Raw genomic sequence first — 5,702 nt, forward strand, 5'->3', positions numbered from 1 at the left:
AACATCGGCACAGATGGACAGTAAACGATTGTATTTAGAGACGGAAATCATTTACAGCATAAATCGATTCCATTAAATACATACACATGTTATATAGCACCTTTGTCAGATCAAATAAATAAGGAAAAGCTTTAGCACCAATAGAATATTACAACAGGAAACCAAAATAATATAATTTGGTTAGCATTAATGAGGAAACATATACTTAACCTTTAATAACATTCTTTTGCACAATAACCAAGACTTACAAACCACAGTAACATCAATGCGTCTCGAACGGTAGTCTAAAAACTATTACCTATCATCTCTGTTCATTGTCTGATGTCCCTCTTCCTAATTTGTGTATAAATATTTTAAAAATCAATAATTATATATGTATACAGGGTGTCTTAAAACTGAATATTTTAGATTTAAAGAAATATGTTTTATATTATCACTCACGTCGCAAAAATTAATACTTTTGTGACGTTTGAAAAAGAAGCATAAATATATTATAATTACTTTAACTTGATACCTAATTATTTCAAACAAATATGACATATTCATAAGCCTCTAGTTGCAGAAGTTAATCTAGTGTGATTAACTTTATTATGAAAAGACGAAAATTGATTATGATAAATACACCATAAAAGTTTTAAATCTTAGATAATGTTAGAGATTAAAAACGGGAAATTTCACTTAAACCCGAGTAAATCGACAAATGCTTCCGAAAATAAACATTGTTGTTTTGTGTGCTTTTTTACTTATTAAATGGACCAATGGATTTAGTTATGAAGGGTAAGATAGATAAAATAAAATTAGTTTTGTCAAATCACTAGTAAATAGTAAACAGAAACAATGCAAGGGAAAGGAGATACTTTACCTTGTAATTTTTCAAAATCATTCATATTTGTATCTAAATTAGATGTTAAAAACACTTAATGAACCAGTTATATGAAAATCTCTGTATATTCAGTACATATTTTTACAGTAATATACAGTAAAAATGTAGTAAGAAATTATAATACCCAATTATTGTTTTTAATAAACTTTAGGTATAAACTCTATGAAATTGTTGCAAATGATATGACCGAGGTAAACTACTTGCAAGAATTGGAAAAACAAGAAGGTCTAAATTTCCTCAAGGAAGCTCATCATTTGGGTGAGACAAATGACATCGTTGTAGCTCCTCAATATCAAGAAAATTTTGAAAAAATCCTGAAAAGTGTCGGTTTCAACTACAAAATCGTGGTAGAAAATCTTGAAGAGTAAGTCTCTAAGAATGGCTTTTAATACAATTATCTTTTTATTCTTTGGATGTTTTTAGAATTATGGAAGATGAAAGAAGAACTACAGCACTTAGACCGTTCATGGGCTGGGGAGATGTTACGTTTAGAAGTTACATGTTTCATCATGAAGTGAGTGTGATAAATGTAGAATGTAATAATAATTAATACAGATACTACGTTTTTTTTAGATGAATGCATATTTACGGAGATTGGCTGCTCAATATCCTGACACAACAAAATTGGAACATTTTGGAACATGATTTGAAGGAAGAGATTTGCTGCTTATAAGGTAACTATAGTTCTTTTCGTGTTACTTTTTCTCGTTTCAACATACATGTAATCTCATGTTATGATCAAAAATCGAATATTTGCATCACTACAGGCTACTACATAAAACTACTAACCTAAAGTAGGGTTGCCAACCATCCTCTATTCCAGAGAACAGTCCTCTTTTTGATCTCACTGTCCTCTTTTCTCTCAAGTATTGAAACATTTCTCTTTTTTACATACCAAACTCAAAATCTATAAAATATATGTCGATCGCTACAATGCTTGAAAAAATTGTTAATTTATCTCTATCGCTACTCCCACTCGGTTGTACAGAAAAGAAAACGAAGAAATATTTATGTATAATAAATATTTGTGGAAGCGATAAACTATTTTATGTTTAATTATTGTTAGCTTATGTTTTGAAAGAAGTTTTGTTGAAAATTGTTTTGAGTATAAACATTTTTAAGAAAGTAAGAAAGACCATCAAACGCATACCGTTTACATACCTTTTTGGTAAATTCTAGATATTTGGTCGAGGTTTCAAAAAAATGTTTCGCCTTTCGCCTGTATCTCTTTTTTACACTCTCGTCCTCTATTTTTTTATTTTGAAAGTTGGCAACCTAACCTAACCTAATCAACACACTATGCAACTATATATTTTTTAGTTTTGGGGAATTTAGTCGCCTTTGGCAATTGTAGTGATAGACCAGAATAATCTTAGTCATGGAGTCTTGCACAAAAAGCAAGACCAACACCATGACTAGCTTTTATCTGCAAGACCAAGACCAAGACCAACAGAGCAAAACTGACGCAAGACCACTTGTCATATGCAAGACATGCAAGATTCTTGCGGTCTTGCATATTTTTTAATTTTTTATTTATATTTTATTTTTCATAATATTTACTTAAGATTCGTCAATATAACTTTTTAAATAAAAAATATGAAAAAAAAAAGGTTTTTCCGAAATTAATGCAAGCGAATATATACTTTATGGTAAGCCGTCAACATCAAGCCATATTAAATATAAATAATAATAAATACATATATTTCCGCTATTTTTACGCAGAAAAGGTCTCTTAGTGAATTTCAATACGAACAAACGTTCTGATATTTGGAATTGAAATAATCAATACATGTCAACATTGACAAAGAATTAATAATTCTTCGTCAATGTTGACATTACAGATGTATAGGGGATATATAATCCCCACCATGTTATATGGAAGAGAAACCTGGATGCCGTACCGCCCACACATGAACGAATTAAACAAGTTGGAACAGAGATAACTCTTAAGAATCAAATGGTTCCATCATGTTTCAAACATATCGGTCCCTAAAAAAGCTAGCTGCGAGAGCGCTGAAGTCATGATTATAAAATCCCGCTTAAGATGGGCTGGTCACGTATGCAGAATGCCAGAAAACCGCCTACCAAAATAGCTGCTTTACGGTGAGCTTGTCGAAGGTAAGAGGAAACCGGGTGGACAACTCAAAAGGTACAATTTTCAACGAAAACTTAAAGGGAATAAACATGCAGAATGAGTGGGAAGAAGCAGCGCACAACAGAACGCAATGGAGAATTGTAAGCTCAGTTAACAGCGACAACCAAAAAGTAAAGAGGCAACAAAGCAATGAGATATTTGAATGTCCGGAATGAGGAAAAGAGATAACTTCACGTCTCGGGCTCTTCAGTCACAGAAAAGCTCATGAAAGAAAACGCCTTGCCTAACCATCTTCTGAGTAATGGTTGAGTTGGTTCTGAGTTCTGCGAGTAATGGCAGTATGTATGTGGTACATGTCAACATTGACAAAGAATTAAGATGTATAGACTAAATAGTTATAAGTAATAAATTTGGATTTTTATGTGCCAAAGGTTTAACAGAAATCAGACATCAATTTTTAAGGACATCAATATTTGGAAAAAACATAATAAAAATGAAACTTCTACACCCTGTATCTCCGAAACGAAGCCCATTTTAGGACATAAATTCATACGAACTTTCTTACTTATTTTTATCTACAGAATATCTTATTTTGCCGAAGTTTTTTGATTTAAATTCGGGCCACCCTGTATATTGAAATATATTTTTTTTTTTAAAATAAAAAAATTTATCGGACAAATATTGTTTCTTTCTTCAAAAAGTTTCATTTACATTAAATTATTTAAAATGTTATTATTTATCTAAAAAATTTCTATGTAGAAAGTGTTTTTAATAAAAATCCATTTAAACACTGCTAGATTGCAAGAGTCTTGCAGCAAAACAAAGTCCAAGACCAAAACTGAACCCTGCAAGATTAAAACCAAGACTACTATTAAATTGCAAGACCTAGACCACGCGAGTCTTGATCTTGGTATTGAATTTGCTCATCACTAATCAATAGATAGTTATTTCCGTCCATTTAATTGTTTCTTGTTGGCACGATGGAAGTGTATTAATTATTTAAGACCACCATTTACTTCAATAATTTTTTAGAGTGTCTAGTGGTCCCAGTTCTAATCCCGATGTTCCCAAACCAATAATTTTTGTGGACGCGGGTATCCACGCCAGAGAATGGATTGCTCCCCCCGCAGCTTTGTACATAATTCAGCAACACAGCATTGTACCAGAACGTAGACTGGGCTATCATTCCTTGTTTGAACCCAGACGGTTACCAATATACACAGGAAGCGGTAAGTTCTTATATCTATTAACTATCAACTGCAATTTACCCTCTGACGATCTATTATGTTTACCCTGGCCAGATATCCGTTCCTTAAGGAAGGGCAGTTTTAGGAAAAATTCTAGGGGGGTAATTTTAAATAAACAAAATGTATGCACTACCTGCGTATATTTGAAGTAAAACGTCTTACTAACAGCTTTTAAATTGAAAGATTTGAAGTATAATATTTTGCAGTATGGAAAAGTCTGATTTAAAAGTGTTGAAAAGTAATAGAATTAAAAAATATATTTTACGCGTAAAAAGTAGTCTTTTACGTATAACAAATAGCTTTTTGCCTGTAAAAAACATATGTTTGCGTGTAAAAACTGTTGTTACACATAAAAAACTATTTTACGCGTAAAAAATCTATTTATTTCACGCAAAAACTATTTATTACGTGTTAAAGCTTTTTTTAAATTTGATCGGTATGGGGGGAAATAATTACCCCCATTACCTTTCCCCTAAAACCGCTCTTGTCCTTATGAATTGTTAGTTACGTTTGTATGTCAACGATTTTTTTAAACCCGCCAAACAGCTAGTGTTCTTTAAAGCTAAACATATACAGATATCTACATCTACAAGTTTATGACTTACAAAACTTTGCCTGATTACGAGCATTTTTTTAACTCTATAGGACAGGTGGTGGAGAAAAACCCGTAGTATCATTCCAAACTCCGATTGCAGGGGTACAGACGGAAACAGGAACTTTGATTATTACTGGATGCACACAGGAGCATCATCAGCCCCATGTGCAGAGACTTATGCTGGACCTCATGCATTCTCAGAACCTGAAACTCTTGCTTTAAGAGACTGGTTCTTCGCCAACAACGGTACTGTCAAATTGTATCTCACTTTCCACAGCTTTGGCAGTTTGCTACTGTATCCTTGGGGGTAAGTTGAATGTAGAAAAAGAAAGCAAAATTCTATAACAAAAGGTTATTTGAATAATACAAAGATTGCTCATTTGATTTCTTGTTTTTTAAGAATTAGAATGTTACCATTAACGTTTACAAAAAAATATTTTAGTACGCAATTTTATTATTTACTATGAATTCCTACTCGTCTGCGTATTTTTATATTTGACAAAAAACTTAGAAGAATCTTAATAAATAACATCTTAGAATTAATAATATCTTAGATCTTTATACTGTAGTAATATATGTCGAAAAATAAACTTTCTGTACATACAGATACGATCGTGTTGTACCGGACGACGTAGACGATCTAAAACACCTCGGAGATTTGGTAGCGGAAGCCATATACAATGCCAACAAACTAAACTCTGAATACATAGTAGATACCTCAGCACTAGCTTTGTATGCAGCTGCTGGAGGTAGTGACGATTGGGCCAAAGCAGTGGGAGGATCAGCACTGTCGTACACAATCGAACTTCCATTTGGATGTAAGTATATGAAAGTAGTCTTAAACTTTTCCACTTCAAAACTAGACAAATTACGTAACTTTAG

The 5,702-nt window shown here is 32.4% G+C and overlaps 1 pseudogene; it reads left to right on the forward strand.

The window, feature by feature from the left end:
• LOC115889212 overlaps positions 1-5,702 on the forward strand; it is a 32,785-nt pseudogene that overhangs the window by 24,844 nt on the left and 2,239 nt on the right.

This window comes from Sitophilus oryzae, unplaced genomic scaffold (assembly GCF_002938485.1).
Source record: "Sitophilus oryzae breed Bouriz unplaced genomic scaffold, Soryzae_2.0 scaffold_811_pilon_pilon, whole genome shotgun sequence".
Classification (NCBI taxonomy): Eukaryota; Metazoa; Arthropoda; class Insecta; order Coleoptera; family Curculionidae; genus Sitophilus; species Sitophilus oryzae.